Source organism: Macrotis lagotis, chromosome 3 (assembly GCF_037893015.1).
Source record: "Macrotis lagotis isolate mMagLag1 chromosome 3, bilby.v1.9.chrom.fasta, whole genome shotgun sequence".
NCBI lineage: Eukaryota > Metazoa > Chordata > Mammalia > Peramelemorphia > Peramelidae > Macrotis > Macrotis lagotis.
In genome coordinates, this window is record NC_133660.1 from 208,306,046 (window position 1) to 208,329,449 (window position 23,404).

The following is a 23,404-nucleotide window of genomic DNA, read 5'->3' on the forward strand; positions in this document are numbered from 1 at the left end:
TGAAAATATATTTCCATATAGGTTGGTTGGTTGGTTGGTTGGTCTTTGTCCTTCATTACTGAAGGAAATTAAAACTACATCACTCTGTTTGAGACAAATTACAGCAGGTTCGACTATGGCTGATCAGACCAATATGAGCCCAGAATGCTCTACCACAGGTTAGACACAAATAGTACACATGAGGGGAAGCTAGTTGAATAGAGCACTGACCCTGGACTCAGGGTGGACCTGAGTTTAAATTTGACCTCAGACACTAAATAATTACCTAACTGTGAGACCTGGGGCAAGTCACTTAACCCTGTTGCCTTAAATAAAGGAATAAAAATTAAAAAAATACAAAAACAAACAAACAAACAAAAAAACATAGTCCATGTAAACACCTGGGGTTAGTACTCTAAACTTAAGTATATCACATTTCCTTTGAGCTGCTTCAATTCTGCCTTCCTCAGAATGCAGCACCCTCATTGATGAGGTCATGCCATGTTGTTAAAGAAAATAGTAGGAAAATCAAACCAAATGAAAACAAGAAAAATAAAGTAAAAATTGTATGTTTTGAACTGTATTCAGATTCCATCAGTTGTTTTTCTGGAGGTAGCATGTTTCGTCATTTGTCCTTTGGAATTATCTTGGATCATTTTGTTACTAAGTATAGGTAAATTATTTACAGTTATTACATGTACAATGTCCTCCTAGTTCTGCTCATTTCATTTTGATTCAGTTCATGTTGCTCCAGATTTTTCTGAAAGCATCCTGCTCATTTTTTCTTATACCACAATTTATTCCATCCAATCATATATCATATCTTGTTCAGTCATTATCTAATTGATTGGCTTCTCATTTTCCAATGTTTTGCACTATAAAAAGAGCTGTTATAAAAATTTTTTAATATACATGACATTTTCCTTTTTTTTGTCTTTGGGATACAGGCATACTTGTGGTGTTGTTTGACCACAGGGGTAAGCATGGTTTTATAATACTTTGGACATAATTTCAAATAATTTCCCAGATTTATACAGAGCAATCTAGATTTCTGAGAGATTATTTGCTCGGTGTTATTCAGAATGTGATTTCAGAAACATCACATGAAACTGTGTGTTTATTTGCTTGTGTTCTTTTTGTATATAAAATCAACTTGTCTAATACTCTGTACTAAAGTTTAGTTATATAATATTACGGAATGAAATATAAAGTGCCCATAGAGTTTATATGTATAACTACTACCTGACTATTTTCTTGGAAGTCTAAACATAGCATCCAGTTGTTTTGAACAGGACTACTTAGCTATTGAAGAAAGAGGCTATCAATGGGCTTGAATAGGTTGCAAAAAATTATCACAAAACATACATGTAATGAACAATCTATCATGATAAAGATAACATACAATGTGACAAATAATACTCTTCTACTGATTTAAGGCTCATGAAACTTTTTTGTCATCATCATCATCCTGTTAAATAGATAATATAGTAACTAAATGATACAAATAAGACTATAACCAGCATTTTTGTGGTGATTAAGTTTTGCATAACACTACATTGGTTGTTTCATGTAATTTGTATAACAATCATTTTAGGAAAGTGCTAATATTATCCCCATTTTACAGATGAGGAATCTAAGACCGAAAGAGATTGAGTAATTTGCAATAGATTAGGACATGTTAGACTCAGGATTATAATTTATTCTGCTTCCAGTCTAGCACAGTACCCACACCATTACCTAGGGCCTTCATTTTTATTTCTTTATCATTGATTTTTTCAGAAAAAGAAATTGAAACTCAGAGAGGTGAATACAGCTCTGATCTAGGATCTAATTCAGGTCACCTAATTAAGTATCATTTATATCACCACTATCATCACCCCCACAGTCACCACCATTACCATCCTCTTCCTCCTCCTCCTCATTGTCATCATCAATAACAATAGTAACATCACCCATATTTCTTAAAACCTTAAGGTTCACTATTTACTTTCCTCATAACAGGGCAGCTAGGTGCTGCAGAGGACAGAAAGTGGAACTTTAAGCCAAGACCATGAATTCAGATTCTGCATCAGACATCTACTTGCTATGTGAGCCTTAGTAGGTCTCGTAAACCTCTCTTTGCCTCAGGTTCCCTATAATAAAATATGTATTAATAATAGCATCTAATTCAGAGGATTATTATGAAGATCAAACTATTTAACATATGAAAAACATTTGTATAATTTAAAGTAATATATAAATGCTGCCTATTATTATAATAGTTATTCTTATAACCCTTCCTCAACATTGGGTAGAGCAACTGTTTAAATCCTAATTTTGCACATTCAGAAAGTACTTCTATGAGGTTAAATAAATTGCTTAAAATTCATTTTCCTTTATTTCTGATGAGGTGAAAACTCCCTCTCCTACCACCTCCTTCTGGACATTCCTACATCTTTTTTCCCAGTTTTTGAGAATGACTCTCAGACCAACAAATAGCTCTCCAGCATCCCATGTATGCAAATGCTACTTCTGTCACTCTAAACTTCAATGATTAGGGTAAACTTTTAGCATTGAGCTTCCATTTCTATCTGTCAGCCAGAGTCAAACAATGAGACTGTCTTTGGAAGAATAAATAGGCACCAAGAATTGTGATCAGAGACCCCCCCCAAAAATGCTTCTCTGTATCTTGATCTTCTCAAAGACTAATTCTAGTAATATATAATGTAATAAAACCCCAAGCATGACAGAGGTAAAATGATGTATTTATTTATAATAATTATATTTTGACTAATCATTACATAGTCATGGGAATGTTACCTTTCTCATATTATGTATGATCTCCTTTCACTCTACCTTCAAAGAAGAATGATAGCAACTTCAGAAAGAGAGAAGAATAATTTGAGTGAAATAAAACTTCCCATATGAAATCAGAATCTCCAGGTTTAAGTCTCAGATTGAACAAAGATATTCTGAGATTTTCTCTAGGTCTTAAATCCCTCTTCAGCTGAAGAAGGACAGCTCATTTAGATTTTTATTCAGCTCTAAATTTCTGGTTTTAGCCCCTAGAGTCAGGAGGACCTGAATTCAAATCAGACCTCAGATACTTACTGGCAGGGTCACCCTGGACAGGTTACTTAACCCTGATTGCCTCCAAAAAAGTATTTAATTTGGAGTCTAGAAGATGTAGGTTAGCATCTTGACTCTATCACTTGTTAGTAATATCAATTTAGTCAAATCACTTTATAGAATTATAGGTATAAAGCTTAGTGGAACTTCAACGGTCATCTAGTCCAATTTCACCTTTTAAAGATGGAAATGTTGAGAACATAAAACTGGAAGGGTCTTTAGAGGGTGTCTAGTTTTACCTCTTCTAAAAATGAGGAAACTGAAACTCCAAGAGTAACCTCTGACTTGCCTTTGGTTACATAACTCTCACAGTAGAATGAACTCACTCTCTAGGATTTTGGGTTGGCAGAGCTTTAAGTAATATTAAAGTATTCCACTTGCCCTCTGTCACTCAATAGAATAAATACAATCTTTATTCTACCTGACAACCCTTCAAATGTTGTAAGACAGCAATCATGTCATAAGTCAAGATTTGACATGGTTCTTCTGACTTGATATAATACAATTATTGAGAACATAGAACTAGAAGGGACTTTAGATGGTGTCTAGTTTTACCTCTTCTTCTAAAATGAGGAAACTGAAACTCCAAGAGTAATCTCTGACTTGCCTATGGTTACTTAACTATCACAGTAGAATGAATTCATTTCATTTTATAGAAATGAACACTTGGGACTGAAGAGAAGTTATTGGTGCAGAGAATTGGGAATTAGAGACAAATCTTCTGACTCCAAAGTCATACTAAGACAGAGATAGTATTGTAAACTTAGAATCAGAAAATAATCTTGCTAAACATCCTCCTCTAGTTCTTATTTTACTAATGTGAAAGTTGATTATCATTGATATGATAACTTCTTTGAAGGATGACTATCAGAGCTGGAACTCAAAGCAGGGTCATCTGATGATTAAACAAATAGTTTTTTTGTTCACCCTCCAACATTTCCTACTTTTGAGTCCTGGAATTTCTGAAATTATTTACATAATTTAGCAATAAGAAATGAAATTGGAAGTATTGGGGATATAATTAAATGCTTATTGATCCAAACAAAAATTTGAGGAATCCAAGAAATTTTGTTTATGTTAGTACAACAATTTCAAGGCTCAAATTGTGAGAATGACAACAAAAAAGACCAGGATAAATTAATTCAGATGAGCCAAGGGAGGTATGGTGACTTGTAGGAATCATAACATCTAAAGCAAAAATTGAGTTGCTAATAAGAATTTTAAATAATGTTCTCTTAATTGTATTTTCAAGTCAATATGATTTTATGAGTAAATTTTCCACTTTTATTTTAGCATTATCTCCATCCCTGTTCTTGTCCCCTTGCTCCTTACCATAAATAGCAGCAGGGAGAGGTTGCTTATGGAGTCTGCAAAGAAATATGGGTATCTTTACTCAAAGAACTGTTCTTATTTTCTAGGCTATTAACCTTTGTGGTAAAACAGAGCTGCCTCACAGTTGTAGTTTGAGGATTAGCAAATGTTTGAGAAGAAAATTGAGTTGGATTATTATCAGAATTTCTCCTTTTCAACTCTATGAAGCAAATCTTTATGAAATTAACTTCTAAAATATACATCAGTTTCACACACATAGACACACACAGACACATACAAACACACACGCACACATATACACACACACAAATATGAAATGTAAGATTAATTCTGACACTGACATATGGGGAACAATAATGGTATTATACTCAAGTCAGAAGAACCATGTCAAATCTTGACCTATGACATGATTGCTGTCTTACAACATTTGAAGGTTAGAATAAAAATTGTATTTATTCTATTGGGTGACAGAGGGCAAAACTAGAACTAATGGGTGGAAGGTACAGGAAGGTTGATTTTGGATCAAACATAGGAAGAACTTTTGACAGTTAAAACAATCCAAACCATGAAATGACCTGACTCATAGCTCAGTAAATTTCTGGGGAGAACTATGGAATTAAATGGTGTCAAATTCGAGTATAAAGTAGGGCCATTAAACATCCTTAAGATCTCCATATGTCACATTAGGGAGCTAGGAAACCATATGTTAACATTATTTGTGTTTTACTGAATTTTTTGTATATTTTGTTAAATATTTCTCAATTATATTATTTTTATCTTAATAGTATTTTACATTTTTTTATTACATGTAAAGATGGTTTCAACATTAATTTTTGAAAAATTTTGAAGTTCAAATTTTTCTTTATTCTTCCTTTTCTTCTTTCTTCCTTAAGACATCAAATAATTTGTTGTAGGTCATACATGCACAATCATTTCCATATTAGTCATGTTGTGAAAGGGAAACAATGAGAACAAATGGAAAAATTTCAAGAAAGAAAAAAAAAACCAAAAAGCAGATTACTAAAACAAAAATAGTAGTCATGAATTACATTCAGATTCCATAGTTCTTTCTCTGAGCATGGATGGCATTTTCAATCATTAGGTTCTTTAAATTGTCTTTGATCACTGTATTGTTTATCTTTATTGCATTGGTTTTATTTATGAAAAATATTTTCAATTTAATATAATAAAATTATCCATTTTATATTTCATAATGTTCTCTATTTCTTGATTGATCATAAATTCTTCCTCTCTTCATAATCTGACAGGTAAACTATTCCTTACTCTCCTAATTGGCTCATGGTATCATCCTTTATATATATAAATTATTTACTTTTTGACCTTATTTTGACCTTATTTTCTTATATTGTATAAGATGCTATCTATGACTGATTTCTGTCATATTATTTTCCAGTTTTTCTCAGTGAGTTTTGATAAATAGTGAGTTTTTAATTCTGAAAGCTAGTCTTTGGGTTTATTAAACAGCAGGTTACTATTGTTATTTACTAATGTGACCTGTGTAATGTACATATTTCATTAATTCACCATTCTATTTCTTAACCAAATCCAAATAGCTTTGAAAATAGTCACTCTATAAGGTTAGCTCTGGAACAGCTAGAACTCCTTTCTTTGCATTTTTTCATTATTTCGCTTGATATTTTTGACCTTTTGTATCAGATGAATTTTGCATTATTTGTTCTAGTTCTATAAAATAAGTTTTTGGTAGTTTGATTGGTATAGCATTAATTCCAATTACATTTTAACCTAGTTCCATAGTACTTGGGAGTATATTTCCTCAGTTGTATATTTGAAATCTCTGTTGTAGAAAAATGTCATACAATTTTTAGGAAAGAGAGTAAATTATGTCTTAGATTTGAATTCTATAGCTTGCAAGTCTTGCAACTATGGATAAACCATGTTTCCTATATATCATTTTACTCATCTGAAAAACTGGGCTAATTGATTTCTCTATAAGGAAGGATAAACAGAAAGTAATATCTATAATATTTCACTATTCCATAATTTTAGTGATATCTAATGTTTAATAACTGCTTTTACATTAATGAATATGCCTTCTGTGACCTTATTATTGATATGACTGAAAAAATGAAGCCACCTGTAAACAATTGGACAATGTGCTCTTCTATTCTTAGCTAAGCTTATCTTGGCAATTGACATACCATACATTTTTGATAGAGTTGCCTTCTACTTGTAGTCTGCCCTTAAGAACACAGGATAATGATGAATAATCACAAATGAGATTTTAATGAACAAATGTGTGTAAAGTACCATACATAAGTCACTTATTGAAATTTTTATTAGTATCACAAAATTTCAATATTATATAATTCATTTAGGTTTTAATTCCCCCCCCCTTAAGACTATTTGATATAAAGATCACTAGATTTAGAGTTACGAGAACCTACCTGAGTTTAAAACTTGTCCTTAGTCCCTAGGGGACGTTGGGTAAGTTGCATACCCTATATGGGATTTAGTCTCCTCAACTTTAAAATGAGAAAGTTGGACTAGAAATCCAAGATTTCTTTTAACATCAATGACCATATTTGGCTTTTTTCTTCATAATTTTTTTTAAAAAGAAGAACATTTTGGTGTGATGACCCTGGAAAGGCATTTTGGAGTCAGTTTCTATACTGACTATAGCAATTTCAAAAGTTAGTAGATATATGTTCAGTAAGGACATTTCAACATAATGAATCAGCAAATTCTACATATCAGGGCTAGATTTATTGCTTTGTTAACTTTCTAGTTTTAAGAAAGTGTTGGCAAAAACGTCAATAATTTTGATTGAATCAAAAAGTGTGTTGATCAAACGTTTTATAGTTCTACTTATTAAGCACTTACCAGCATACTCTTGTATGATTTCAAATGATAAACTAAAAATCTTCAAGTCTTGTTTTCAAAGGCTTTTCTTGCACCTTTTAATTAAGAAATACCATAATAAATTATCCCAGAACTGATATCTCCCTTCTGTAGTTTCAGATTTTAAAATACCAGATATATTGGTTTTTGTGTCTCTTCCTTGTGATTCGGGGGAGAAAAAAAAAAGATCCAGTGAGCTACATGATGAGGGGAGCCAATAATTTAAACTCTAATCACAATCCCAGAGAACTCCAGAGGAACAAATCCTTTGACTGGTGAGGGGTAAGTCTTTAATCAGAGGTATGTAGCTAATTTATTTACAAGGATTTTAGCACATCTTTATTAGCCAGACTTGGGAAAAAGCATTGGAGCATAAAACGGGGTGGGGTCTATGGAGCCAAAACTCTAATCCGGCAATGGAGCTGAAAGTATTAATGGCCAAAGTAAGCACCAAGCCCAAACCGTTTTGACTATCAGTGGAAAAACAAGTCCCTGAATAGTTCCAAGAAAAATCAAACAGAATAATGGGAAGGAACAAGGGAGAAATTTATCTAAAAATTAGAAAGTAAGGAAAAATAAGAAATAGTATTATCACCCATATATGTTGTTTTAAAAAACATATACCCAATATAGCATACATGTCCAACCATATACATACATGCAGATATGTTTAGAATTTATATAACTTTTTATGTTTTGCAAAGAAAATTTCTTTATATATGTTAAGTCATTTGATTCTGATCATATACTGTGAAGTAGGAGCTATTATTATTCCTATTTACAAATGAAGAAACTGAGATACAGAATAGTTAAGAAATTTAACCAAGATTACATTGTTAATAATGGTCTGTCAAAATATCTGCTCTACAAAGTCTGCACTCTACCCATTATTTGCATACATGTATGCATATTTTACATATATGTATGCAAAAATATACATCACAGATGCAGCATATATAATTACATATGTTATTGGCATATAGTGATATTCAAGGAAGAGTAGTACCGCTGGTGGGAGGACTGCCAAATCTTTTTCATGGATGCTTTCCATCTTTGATATCCACTTGAGTCACCCAATTCTCACCTCTGGTTCCAAGAAGCTATTCCATGCATAGTGGCCCAGACCCAGTAATGTATTTTGGCAGATGTGCTAAATCAGGTTGAGAAGGTCTCAAACCCATTGATGAAGTGGGCACTATCGAGCATGTGAAGTCTTCCATTCATGGAATGGGTGGATGAAAATAAAATGTTCCGATGGTCATGAAAACAGCTGAAGCACATTGAAGACATCAAAGTCATCCACTGTATTTAGAGTCCTCATTTTCTTGACTCTATCTTGCCATGATGACTTTGGAAGAGAGAATGAGGCCAATGACTTGGTACAACTCTGTATCATTTAAATCCAATTTATGCATGATCAAAAGATATCATCCATATACTATTTTGCCATCTTTCTCAAAGTCCTATGTGACAGACACATGATGAAGCAGCCAATGTGGATACACTGCAAGCTGTTGTCACAGCGTTGCACACTGGAAACCCAGGTGATAGGGTCATCTCCTCCCTGGAAGCAGCACTGGGATTCAGCAGCCCCCTGTATGTCTGAGCAACTTTTTAAGGATTGCATGCAATGCTCACCTCTGGTATGAGGAAGGGGCTAGAAAAGATGCACTAAAAATTTTCTGCTTAACCAATCCTGACTGTTACTGTGGCAAGTGGGGATACTACCTGTGGTCAAAACACAAAAAAATCTACAAAAACTTCTTCAAATGAGATTCCATTACCATTGGATCATGCACAGGCTCATAGACAACAAAGATACAAGAGTCAAAAGGAAACATTTCTTCTTGCAGGAGAATTCAGGAGATATCATACTCGAATTGCAACTCTAAGTGAAACATTTGGCAAATGAAGACCAGCTGACTTCAGTGAAGTGGAGTGCCATGAAACTGCAGTAGGTTTTGCAATCAAAACTAATCTAGTCAAAAAGTCTGAATGCCTATCAAAAGGAGTAAATAAGAGGTTCATGACAATGTGATTGTCACTTGTAGGAAAGCACCAAGCTGCTTTCATCAGTGCCTATTTTCCAAACATTACAAGCCCTGATGAAGTCAAAGAAAAGTTTTATGAAGAATAGGAGACACTCCTCATCAGTGATAATAGTCCACCATCATCAGTGTACCAAAAGAGGACAAACTTATGATTCTGGGTGATTTTAATACTACTAGACAGGTAGGGAGTCCTTGGAAGGAATGGAATTGGAAACAGAAACAGCAATGGTCACTAATTACTGAAGACTTGCTTACCTCATGACCTTTGTAAACATTGTCTTCCTTTTGCCTAAATACAATAAAACTTCCTGGATGCAACCTTGCAGAAAATGTTGGTATCTAGAAGACTATGAGACTGTAATGAGAAGAGACAGAAAAGATATTAGAGTGCTGATGGCAATGTGTGGCACCAAGTGATCAAAAAAAGACTCACCCTTTCCAAGCTAAATATACACAGTCAATCTACATGCTTGCCCCAAGGCAAAATGACTACTAGAAGAATTAATTTCAAGAAATTGGAATGCTTCTTTGAGTGGAACAGTTTATTGCTAACGATGACTTGGAGAGAAAATTGAGTCAACAAATGGTTGGCAACAGTGGAGCAGAAAGCTTTCTGAGATTTAATGTATAGAACTGCTTTTCCAACTGGGTCAGAACACTAGCAAACATCAAGACTGGTTTGCTGAAAATGATAGGAAAACACTGAAGTTGCTAAATGAAAAATGAGAACTCCAGAGGATTTGCCAGCTGGGTACTTCATACATTTCTAAGAGGGCATTTAATTCTATCAAAAGTAAAGTACAAGTGAAGTTTAGAGAAATGCAGAATTTTTGACTCAGTAAGAAGCAGATGATATTCAGTTTTATGTGAATAACAACAATTCCAAGTGCTTTTTATGATGCCCTGAAAGTTATTTATGGGTTAATGACAGATGATGTATTTGAACTGTGCAGTGCTGATGGAGTCACATCGATTAGTGATAGAGAAAAGATTCTAGAGAGATGGGTTGAATGCTACCATAGTGTTCTTAACATACCATCATCAATCAATACAGAAGTTATTGAACATTTACCTCAAGTTGAAGTCAATTCATCCCTAGCTAAAGTTCCAACTGAAGTAGAGGTTTAGGGTGCCATCAGTCTCCTCTCATGTGAAAGCACTTGTTGATGATTCTACTTTAGCTAAGATTTACAAGGTGGAGGAGGGGGTAAATGTTCATTAAAAACTTGACTAAAATTTTCCTGATTATACAGCATAAAGAGGGTATCTCCCAGTAATTCAAGAATGCCTACATGGGGGTGGCTAGGTGGCACAATGGATAGAGCACAGGCCCTGGAGTCAGGAGTACCTGAGTTCAAATATAGCCTCAGACACTTAATAATCACCTAGCTGTGTGACCTTGGGCAAGCTACTTAACCCCATTGCCTTAGAAAAACCTAAATAAAAAATGCCTCCATTGTCCATCTCTATAAAAATAAAGGGAATAGATTGTCCATAACAATCACAGGGGTGTTTCTCATTTAGTCATTGTTGGTAATATTCTTGCCAGAGTCTTTCCCAATTATCTGGTCCATCACCTGAAAAAGATCATCTCCCTGAGAGACAATGTGAATTTAGAAAGTGTTGAGGAACAGTTGATAAAGTATTTGCTGCCTGACAAATTCAGGACAAATGCCAGGAGGACAACAGAGGTCTGCATACAAAGTTTATAAATCTGATCAAAGCCATTGATATCATCAGTCATGAGGATTTATGGAAAATTATGTCAAAATGTGGTTGCCCAGAGAAATTAATATATATATATATTGTACATAAGTTCCATGATGGTGTGCTTGCTTGGGCTTCTAGATAGAAGAGGATGCTTTTGAGATTTACCAGTAATGAATGGAGTGAAACAAAAATGTGTCTTTGCTCCCATGCTTTTTTAGCATGATGTTTTCAGTGAGTTATCAAATGCCTTCACTGAGGATGAATATAGCCTTAAAGTCAATTACTGCACTGATGGCAAATTTGAAAGGGTTACAAGTCAAGAGCAAAGTAGAGGGAGTTTTGGTGCATAATCTTCTGATTGCAGATAATCATGCACACAATGCAGTCTCTGAAGCTGAGATGCCACAAAGTATGGATCAATTCTCTGATACTTCTGCTAATTTTGGTGTAACAGGTAAGACTAAGAAAACACTAGTGCTCCATCAGCCAGCACCACAGCATGCATATGTGGAACCACTGATTATAACAAATGGAGAAATTAATCCTTGACTGGGGATGTATACATTGACCATGAGGTTCACACATACATTGCCAGAGCTAGCTCAGTGATAGAAAGTGTGAGAAAGAGGAATTATTAGATTGACTACCAAACCTACAAAAACTACAGAAATGTTGTGCCAACTTCATTGTGAAATGCCTGTGAAACCTGGTCAATCTGTAATATAGGCTATATAATAAGCCCACATAAATTATTAGCATATATATATATATATTATATATATATATACACACACACACACACACACACACTCACACACAATAACCAACAGCAAGAGATAGAAAGAAAAATTCCACTTAAAGCAGATGAAATTAAATATTTGGGAATCTACCTCCCAAGATAAACCCAGTAACTGTATGAATGAAATTATAAAGCATTTCTCATGCAAATAAAGTTGGATTTAAATAATTAGAAAAAAGTCAATTGTTTACAGTTACGTTTAGCTAATATAATAAAGAAATGGCAATTCTACCCAAATTAAATTACTTATTCAATGCCATACCAATAAAACTACCAAATAATTATTTTATTGAGCTAAAATAAAGTAACAAAATTCCTCTGGGGCACCAAATGATCAAGAATAGAAAGGGAACTTATGGAAAAAATGTAAAGAAAGTTGGCCTAGCTCTACCAAATCTAAAATTAGACTATAAAGAATCAGTCATCAAAACTGTCTGTTCCTGGTTAAGAAATATAGTAATGGATTCAAAATAAATTGCAGTAAATGACTACAGTAATATGCTGTTTGAAAAACATAAAGACATTAGCTTCTGGGTTAAGAACTCACTCTTTGAAAAAAAAATTGATGGGAAAATTAGAATATAGTATGGCGAAAACTAGGCACAGATCCACATCTCATACTCTATACCAAAATAAGGTCAAAATGGGTACAGGATTTAGACAAAGTGTGACACCATAGATAAACTAATAGACCAAGAAATTATTCATCAGATCTGTGGAAAGGGGACAAACAAGAATTGGAGTTATAAATTGCAAAATAAATGTTTTTGTCTATATTGAATTAAAACATTTTTTGCAGTAATAGGAGCAGTGCTACCAAAATTAGAAGAAAAGTAGAAATCTGGGAAACAATCTTCACAAGCAGGAGCTCTGATAAAAGTCTCATTTGTAAAATATATAGAGAATTACATCAAATTTATAAGGTTACAAATTGTTCCCCAATTGATAAATGGTGAACGGATATGAATAGATAGTTTTCAAATGAAGAAATTAAAGATATATATATATATATATATATATATATATATATATATATATATAAAATCACATGAAAAATACTCCAAATCATTGCTTAGAAAAATGCAAATTAAAAAAAAACAATGATGTATCATTTCACACCTATTAGATTAGCCCAGATGAGAAAAAGGGAAAATGATTAATGCTGGAGAAGATGTTGGAGGATTGCAACATAGATGCATTGCAGGTGGAGTTGTGAACAGATTCTGGAGAGCAATATTGAACTATACCCAAAGAGAATAAAACTGTTCATATCCTTTGACCAGGAAATTACAATTCTTGACCTATATCCAGAAGAAATCATAAAAAAAAATGATCTCATGTGTTTCAAATTATTCATAGCAGCTCTATTCTAGTGGCAAAGAATTGAAAATTGAGGGGATGCCCACCCATTGGGAATGACTAAACAAGTTATGGTATATGAATATAATAGAATGCTATTGTTCTATAAGAAATCATAAATGTTCGAGCTCTAGAGAAGCATGTAATGATGTACTGGATCTGATGCTGAGCTAAGGGAGTAGAAGCAAGAGAACAATGTATACATCAACAACAACAGCAGTGATCAGTGTTGATGGATGCAGCTGCTCTCAGCAATGCAGAGCTAGGGCAACCATATTAGACTGGCTTTGGACAGCCACTATCCCCATCCAGAGGAAGTAAAATGAAACTAAAGAAAACAAACCAAAAAAGTCCTTCATAATCTGTTAAACACTACATTCCCTTTTATTAAAAAATACTATTTATGTATTTCTTTCCTTTAATCCTAATTCCTTAAACTGAAAATGAATAATCTATCAACATATTTAACACAAATATGTATTTATAATATTAACCTAACTGATTACTGCTGAAGGGAAGGAGGTGGGAAGGGGAAGGTGGAAAAAATTTTGTCACTTAATATACATATGAATATGGATGAATGATGAAAAAACCTTCATAACATGTATTTGGAAAAATTAAATATCAATCAAAAGAAACGAAACCTGGGCAGTCTACCTGTGCCATACCAGGAAACTGAATCATTTCCTTTTAAATTGTCTTAGCAATATTCTGAAGATATTATATTCTAAAGATACTATGGTCCTTTTTTTGAGCTAAACTGTCAAGCATTTAGTGTAAATACAATGGCCTGGCCACAATTCTTGATTGCCATAAGTAAATTTGCCAAAAAGACTATTTTGTGGAGAGCTCACTTATGGAGAGCTCACATATGGCAAGTGCAAGCACTCGGTGCAGGGGGGTGGTGTGGTCAGAAGACGCCTTAGGGACACTTTGAAAGTCTCTCTTTAAATCTTTGGAATTAATTGTATGCTAGGGGAGACACTGTTACAGGACCACCCAGCATGGTGAACCATCATTAGAAAGGGTGACTGTGTTCTATGCACAAGGTAGAATTGAAACAGTTTAAAGGAAATATGAGATGTATAAATTAAGAGTAACTCCAATCTCACCAACTTCTGTCTCTGAATCGTCCTTATGGAAAGAAAAGCTCTAACTTCCTTTCATTTTGCAGAGAAGTTCACTTGGACTATTTTTGCTAGATCTATGATAGTTTTGAGCTCCTATTCATTCTGATAAGTCATAATAGGACACACTGTAACTTGTGTCATTTTGGTCTTCTTCCATAATGAAGGACAAGAACCATTATATTACAAACATGTCATTGAATATTTTTTTTGTTTCTGAGGTGACCGTATTCTTGAGTAACCATATTCAGATGTACAAATTCATTTACAAACATATATATATATATATATGTATATATACACATATACATATATATTTAAAGAAGGCTATAGGCAAGTTCTTTTGTCCTACTTACAGTCTATGTGAATTGTCTGATCTTGAAGAAAAGTAGATGTTTAATTTTGAAAAACTTCATTCAATTCTGTTTATAGCTCTTTGAGGTCAAAGGGAGCAAATTACTTTCCTATACTACATAGTAGCTATCTAGGAATATTATTTCAATTTTGAGGGAAGATGGAAGTAAAGTAGGGGGAGAATCTCGTGAAGACTATCAAACATAAAATATCAGAGTCAAAGAGTGTTTTAGAGTCCTCTGGTCTAGATTTTTTAACTTTTCTTTTTTATGAATTTCTTTTAAACATCTGGAGTAGTCACTGGATCCCTTCTCAGAATAAAGACTTTAAATGCAAAAAATAAATATATAGGATTATAAACTAATTATACTAAAATACAATTATCAAAATATTCTTTAAGAAAACATCACTGACACCCTGTTTAGAACTTCTCTATTATAGTCTAAAATCTCTCATACTCTTAGAGAATATAAAAGATTCTGTCAGATCTAGGTTTTTGGTACTGAACAGAATAGGACTGGCATCCAGATCTGATTCTCAGTCAAGTGCTCTTTCCATCATAATAAACTGCTGTTCATCAACCATGTTGCCTCTTTTTTTTCAAGATTTTCTCTGATGTTCATTTCTCCAGTGCAAAGGAAAGAATATCACACAATGTTCCCTGGCTTCAAAATGGTTCCTTTATTTTCAAAACAATGTAATGAAAGAGTTGTTTGCATTGATAAATTGGGCATGAAACCAAAATAAGGTTCATATATCAGAATTTCAGTGCACACAGAATAATACAAGTAACAGAAGGAGCAGGAATCTATGTTCATCATAGCTAGCAGCTTCTTCTGTATTTGAAAAAAGAAAGGACACCCCCCCACACACACACACAATGTCAATCTCACCTACTACTCTTTCTGAATTGGAGCATGTTTGAATGGTAGAATGGCCCAAATAGAAAGAAATTAGCAATTCTATGCCTTGATCATTTCTTTTTGCTGAGAAGGGAACCTAGTGTCAAGGGAATTAAGCAATTTATTCAAGGTCACAACTAATTAGTGACAGTACAAGGAATGTTCTTCTTCATCACATTTACCTCTTATTCCTTTCTTCCTTCAAGACACACCTCAAATTCTAGCTTCTACAGAAGGCCATTCCCAGTCCTCTCAATTGCTAGTAGTTTCCATTGTGAAATTATCTTCCACTTATCCTATTCTTCTCTCCCTCATTTCCTCAGTTTCTGTGTCTTTTGTCTGTCTTTCATCTACTTGTCTCTGTCCCCCTTCTCTATCTCTCTTGATCTCTCTCAATCTTTTCTCTCTCAATCTCCTTCTGCTTCCCTCTCCAAAACTCTCTGCCTCTTTCTACATGCATATTGTATATCTAACCATCATCTATTTATCATCTATCATGTATGTTTTATTTATTAATATGCTGATTTGACACTAAAATTTCAATCAAAATACACACACCCAACTATTAGTCTACCTTTTTTATAATATGCACATTTTACTAATTTGGTGATATTTGATCATTGTTCAGTCAATATATATTAAGTATCTTCTACTTGTTCATCATTGTGCTAGGTACTGGGAATGCAAAAAGAAAAAGGAAACAGTCCTTGTCCTCAGGGTGCTTTCATTCTTGTAGGGTAATCAACATATACTTTGTAAGGGATATATAAAATATATTAACAATTAAATGCAATAATAAATCAACATTTGTAAAGTTCCTACTACTTGCCAGGCACTGTGCCAAATACCTTATAACTATCATCTCATTTAATTCTCACAAACTCTGGAGGCAGGTCTGTTATTATCTTTATTTTGCAGATTCAGAAACTGAGACATAAATAGGTAAAGTAACTTGCTTATAGTTACACAAGGATGTCATATTTGAATTCAGGTCTTACTGACTTCAGGCCTACTGCTCTATCTACTGCACCACCTGACTGTAAAATTTCTATGGAAGAACTAGTAAGGGAATCATCCCAGATGTTCTTAACTCACCAGAGAGATATAGATCCCCATTATCATCCTTTTAATCTCTAACTTCCTTTAAAAAAGCAACAAAGCATTTTAACTTGGGAAACTGCAAGAGAGGTACTTTATCCCCATTCACAACATGTTTTTTCATGTTTGTGCACAATAAACTACTGTCATATAATGACAGAAATTGGTATATTAATATAGAATGCTTTGGACTGATGATTTCAGAAGATTTTTTTAAAAAACTCATACTACTAAAAAGTTTATTTTCTCTTTACTAGAAGGATTTATTGTTATTTTGCATTGCCTTTGAAATGAGCATTGTTTTCCCTGATTAGACCCTGTTGTACACTGCAACTTTATATTGGTCAGCCTTCTTTACTGACCACCTTAGATAGCAGGTTTTTATAGTTTTATTTACTTTATTCTGAACTTCAAATCTTTACAGATTTTATGAAATGCCCATACATAGAGTTTGAATTCATTTGAAAGAAATTTATTCTTCAAGTTTTTAAACTTGGTATCAATTACTATGTTAGGTTCAGTAATTTGCACATATATCAAAAGAGAACCCCAACCACCAAGATGATGGAATCATAGCAGGGAAAACAAAAAGACAAAAAATGATGAAAATTATAGATTGGATGGACTCAAGATGGCAGAATAGAGATAATATTCATCTCAGCTCTTCCAGCAATCTCCTGTAATCAATGTCAGAAGAGATCACACTACCATTGCAAGCACCAAATAATTTCAAACCCCTCCAAATAGTTCTGAAAACAACAATGCAAAAACCCTTAAGCTTGAGATAATGACTCTATACCCACCATACAAAGACCAAATCCCAGAATTAACAAAGTTCCAGATGAAGAAAGAGAGTGGGAAATGAACAAATAACAGCACCAAAAAAAAAATAACATAACCATAAAAAGCTAGTATGGAGATAGTAAAGATCTAGATACAAGCTCAAAATAATGCATTAAAGTAGAAATGGCTACAAGCAAAAATCAAAGGGAAAAAATGAATTGGACACAAGCACAACAAGAATTTGTAGAACAACTAAAAACATTTTCCAAGATCAAATAAGAATGCTTGAAGGACAAAAAGGCAAAGAAGTAAAAGCAAAGAAAGAAAATTATGAAAACATCATTAGCAATTTGGTAAAAGAGGCACAAAAAATTCGTTGGGGGAAAAACACATTTGAAAAATATAGTTGGTCAAATTGGAGGGGAGGAAGAGTTTACTGAAGAATATAATTTCTTAAAATTAGAATTAGCTGACTAGAATCTAATGACTATAAGTCATCAAAAAACAATAAAGCCAAGTCAAAATAAATTTTAAAAATTCAAGAAAATGCAGAATATCTCATTGGAAGAGCAACTGAACTTGAAAATACATTGAAGAGAGACAATTTAAAAAATGTTGAACTATTTAAAAGCCATGATCAAAAACTATAATCATCATATTTCAAGACATCATTAAATAAAATTTTTCTCTGAGGTCCTAGAATCAGAAAATGAAATAATCCAACAGTCACCTCCTGAGAGAGCTCCAAATCCCAAAATATTAGGAATACTAAAGTTAAATTCCAAAGTTTCCAGCTTAAAGAGAAAATATTTCAAGCAACCAGAAAGAAACCATTCAAATACCATTAACCACAGTCAGATTCACATAAAATAATAGCTAACACATTTTTTAAAAGTGGAGGGTTTAGAATATAATATTCCAGAAGGCAAAAGAACTGGGATTATAGACAAGATCAGCAAAACTGAGAATGTTCCTTAAAAGGAAGGAAATTAATATTTAATAAACTAAAGCACTGTTAAACATTTCTGATGCAAAGACAAGAACATAACAGAAAAATTTGACTTTTATTACAAAACCCAAAAGAAGCACATCAAAGTAAACATAAAAGGGAAATCATGAGGGACTGAAAAAGATTAAAACATTTATTTCTATATGTGAAGATGATAAATCAAAGTATTAAGAACTTTGTAATTATTAGGCAAAGAATTCAGCAAAGAAAGAGGGCTTTATAGTGAGTTGATTATATAGATATAGATACAAATACGGATATGGATACAGATACAAATACAGATACAGATACAGATACAGATACAGATACAGATACAGATACAGATATAGATTATAGATAGATATAGATATAGATATAGATAGAGATAGAGATACAGATACAGATATAGATATAGATACAGATATAGATATAGATACAGATACAGATATAGATACAGATATAGATACAGATATACACACACATAATCAGCTAAGTAGATAGAGAAATAAGGATGGAATCAAGAAGAATCATCCTCGTGTATTCAACTCTGACCTCAGATACTTAGCAGTTATGGGATTCACATGAAATAAAGGTAAAAGGCTAAGCAGAATCTATTATGCTTCAGTTGAAATTAAAAAAGATAAAAAAAGGATTAGAATTCATGACCTCAGAAAAAATGAAAGCAAAAATGGATCTAATTAAAAGAGATAGGTGGGGAAACTACATCTTGTAAAATGCACCATGTACAATGAACATACTAAATATATATGCACCAAATTACATAATATCCAAATTCTAAAAGGTGAAGTTAAATGCACTATAGGAAGAAATAGACAGTCTATCTAGATTATTGGGAGACCTTAACTTTACCCTCTCAGAGTTAGATAAACATAACCATATAACAAATAAGAAAAAGTAAAGAAAATCTACAGAATCTTAGAAAAGCTAGATATGATAAGCCTCAGAGTAACTGAGAGAAAATAGAAAGGAGTACACTTTTTTGTCAGTTGTACATGGACTCTTCACAAAAATTGAACAAGTAGTAGATCATAAAACCTGGCAATCAATTGTGGAAATCAGTATGGAAAAATGGGGACACTAATTCACTGTTAGTGGAATTGTGAATTATTCCAACCATTCTCATTTTATTTGAAACTAAACCCAAAGTGTTATAAGCTCTGCATACTTTTTGACCCAGCAATATCAGTACGAGGAATACATGCCTAAAATGTAAAAGAATCAATGTTGCAAAAAAATTCAAAGTAGCTTTTTTTGTGTTTTTAAACAATTAGAAATCAAGGGATTTTTTTTTATAAATTAAAGAATGGCTGAACAGTTATGGCCTATGATTTTGGTGGAATACTATTGTGCTTTAAACAATAACAAAACAAATGTATTCAGCAAAATCTGGAAAGCCTCATAAACTTATGTTAAGCAAAATAAGCATAACCAGGAGAACATAAAACCCAGTAACAGCAATACTATAAGAAAGATAAACTGTGACAGAGATCTATTCTGATTAATTGTCCATGACAATTGCAAAGGATCCATGATGAGAAATTTTCACTTCTAGAGAGCATGATGAACTCTGAATGCAGCAGTGATCATAGCTTTTTAAAAGAATTTATCTTTATCAATTTATTTAGTTTATGTTTTCTTTTTCCATTTAACCAATATAGAAATATGCTTTGCATTGACTTCACATATATAATCAAAATCATTTTGTTTGCCTTCTCAAAAAAGATAGAAGGGAGATAATTTGAAATTCAGAATTTATAAAAATAGTATTTAATTTTGAAATTGAAATTGGAAATATTTAGCTAAAACAAATAAAATATTATTTTGAAAAGATAAAGGATTTCATTCTGGAGACTATTTTGGAATTGTGTCCAATGGGATAAAAAAACTGTGCATCATCTTTGATGTAGAAATACCACTACTAGTTCTGTATCCCAAAGAGATCATGAAAAAGGGAAAAGGACTGACATGTAGAAAAATATTTATATAGCAGCTCTTTTTGTGGAGGCAAAGAATTAAGGAGTTATCCATCAATTCGAGAATGATTGAGCAAGTCATGAAATATAAATATGCCATTCTGTAAGAAATGATAAGCATGAGTACTTCAGAAAAACCTGGAAAGACTTCCCTGAACTGATGCCAAATGATTTTAACCAAACCAGGAGAACATTGTACACAGTAACAGCAACTTTGGGTGAAGATCAACTATGATAGACTTAGCTCTTCTTTTTATGTTGCTGTTTATGAAAGAAAGATTTTATTTACTTTGAATTTTACAATTTCACCCCCAATCTTGCTTCCCTCCCTGCACCCGCCACAGAAGGCAATCTGTTATAGACTTAGCTTTTTTTCAACAATATAGTGATCAAAGACACTTCCAAAACTCTTGTGATAAAAAATGCTGTCCTCATCCAGAGAAAGAACTATTGAGTCTGAATTCATATCAAAGGATACTATTTTCATTTTTTAATATTTGTATTTTTCTTTTTCCTTTATGATTTTCATTTCACAGTATCACTAATATAGAAATATGTTTAACATGATTGTACATGTATAACCTGTATTAAATTATTTGCTGTTTTAGGGAGAGGGAGGGAAAGGAGGAAAAGAAAATATGAAAGTCAAAATCTTACAAAAAGGAGTAGTAAAAACTATATTTACATGTATTTGGAAAAAATAAAATACAAAAAATACAATAAAATAATTTGCATTTTTCTATTTTTTTTAAATAATGACTTTCTGAGTTTTATTGTATTGCTTACCTTATTATAGTAGGAAACAATTTCTATTTGGCATTATTATTTTCACCCAGGAATCAACAAACTGAGCCCCTCCAAAGCAATTCTTGTACTATTTTCAAAGTACTATTAGACATTCAGAAAACTCCATTTTAGAACTAGAATCATTAGATATTTGAAGAGAAAAAATAGAAAACAAAGGTTATTTTGTTGTTAAAGGTCAGTCTTGCTGTGCTCCAATGTCTGTTCATTCATTTGCCATTGATTTTTTTTCCTTGGGTACATTTAAACATATCCCACAAAAAATGTATCATAGACGATGGCATGTTTGAAGGGGACCAAGCTCACTTTCACAATTTAATCAATAAGTCTTTTTTGTTTCCATATCAGTACACAACTGGAATATCTGTGATATGTGCACAGTTGTTTGCATGGCTGCTGACATTTTTAGCCAATATTTTCTCTGATGAATGACATGGTTTTCAATCAATAACTCATAACTCCCAATTTACTTTTCTCTAGGAGGGAATTGTTGACCAAAGGAAAGGGACTGCTAGCTATAAGTTCTACTTAACACATAAAACAGAATTAAGAAATTGAAAGGCCTAACCAAAATACATCATATAAAGTAAGTGGTGTGCCCCTACTCTGATTCTACATCTACTATGATACAGAATGCTGTGATTTCAATATTCTTTTGCTGTTAGAAAAGCTTGAAAGTAGAGGTGGCTGATGGCATTCATTAATATAGGACAAATGGAATATTTTGGGGTTTGATCTTTTATGCTAAACTGTTTAGTTATTGATTTAACCACATTAAAGAAAAATAAGCCCCAGCAGAAATTATTGATTGAATTCAATTTAGCAGATTAAATTGTTATACTATGCTGAGCATTGTGAGGCACTAGGTAGGAACTGGAGGTAGGGGAAGGACATGTCACAAAATTTAGATCAGACTTGATGTTTTTCCTTATGGAGTTAAAGATTGAGTGATGACAATGCATATTTGCATGATGCATTAAGGCTGATAAAGCATTTCTTCACAAAAATCTCAGGGATCAGTGTTTCAAGTATTATGGACCTTCATTTTAGAGATGAAAAAATGTTGGCTTTTAATCTTGATCCAAGCAAATAAGAAGCAAATATCAGAAATAGATTTATCCTGGCTCAAAGTTGAGGATTTCTTGCACTGTACCAATTACATCTTAAATTGCAGGAGGACAGTACATAATCACAGAAAAACAGGATATGTATTATATCATCTGCTAAGTGTATTATTGGATGTAAAAGTATATAGAGATTCAAGGAGGAAGGTTTTTACTGACTGGGTGTCGGAGTGGATCAGAGAACTATACATGAAGAAGATAAAAGTTAATTTTGGAGATCACCATGTGTCTAAAATCTTCAATCATAGAATTGAATGTCTATGTGCTTTCTATATTGTGTTCTTAGAAGGCAATATGAGATTGTTTGTTTATTGCAAGTAGACTTATTGGCTACTCCAGATATCCAGAGGTTCAAAAAAACCACTGGGAAAAATAGAAGTTAAGATTTGTTTTCTCTGGTACTCAATCTCACTTATGTAGAATTAAACATTTTAGTCAGGATCAATAAATTTCATCTTAAATAGCTATGGTTCTTTTAATAAAATGGGGACAATTGTGTCAGGGATGCTGTAAGACTCCAATAATCAAATGTATATGATAACATACTAGAAAATGCAGAACACTCTTCTAGTATAAGGTACTATAATGAGCATTATCTTTCTGTGACAGTTTGCCGTCTATTATCCTGTGAAAGCATGATATCCAATAGAGTAATAGGGGAAAGATTAGGAATTGACTGGAGTTCCTTCAATACCATCTATGAAGTTTTATACCTTCATCTGTAAAATGGAAAGTATCCCTTAAGACAACACATATCAAATTCTCTTGAAACCTTATTCAAAATATTACATCAGTTATTATTACTTTCTGGAAATGATTATTCCCTGTATTTTAACACTGAACATTTCAGATATTTGAGTATAGCTTCCTTTTCTTCTCTATCAATTCCTTGATAACAAAAATACAGTAATATTTGACTTATAGTTTTTAAAATCTTTTAGGGTTTTTTTTGCAAGGCAAATGAGGTTAAGTGGCTTACCCAAGGCCTCACAGCTAGGTAATTATTAAGTGT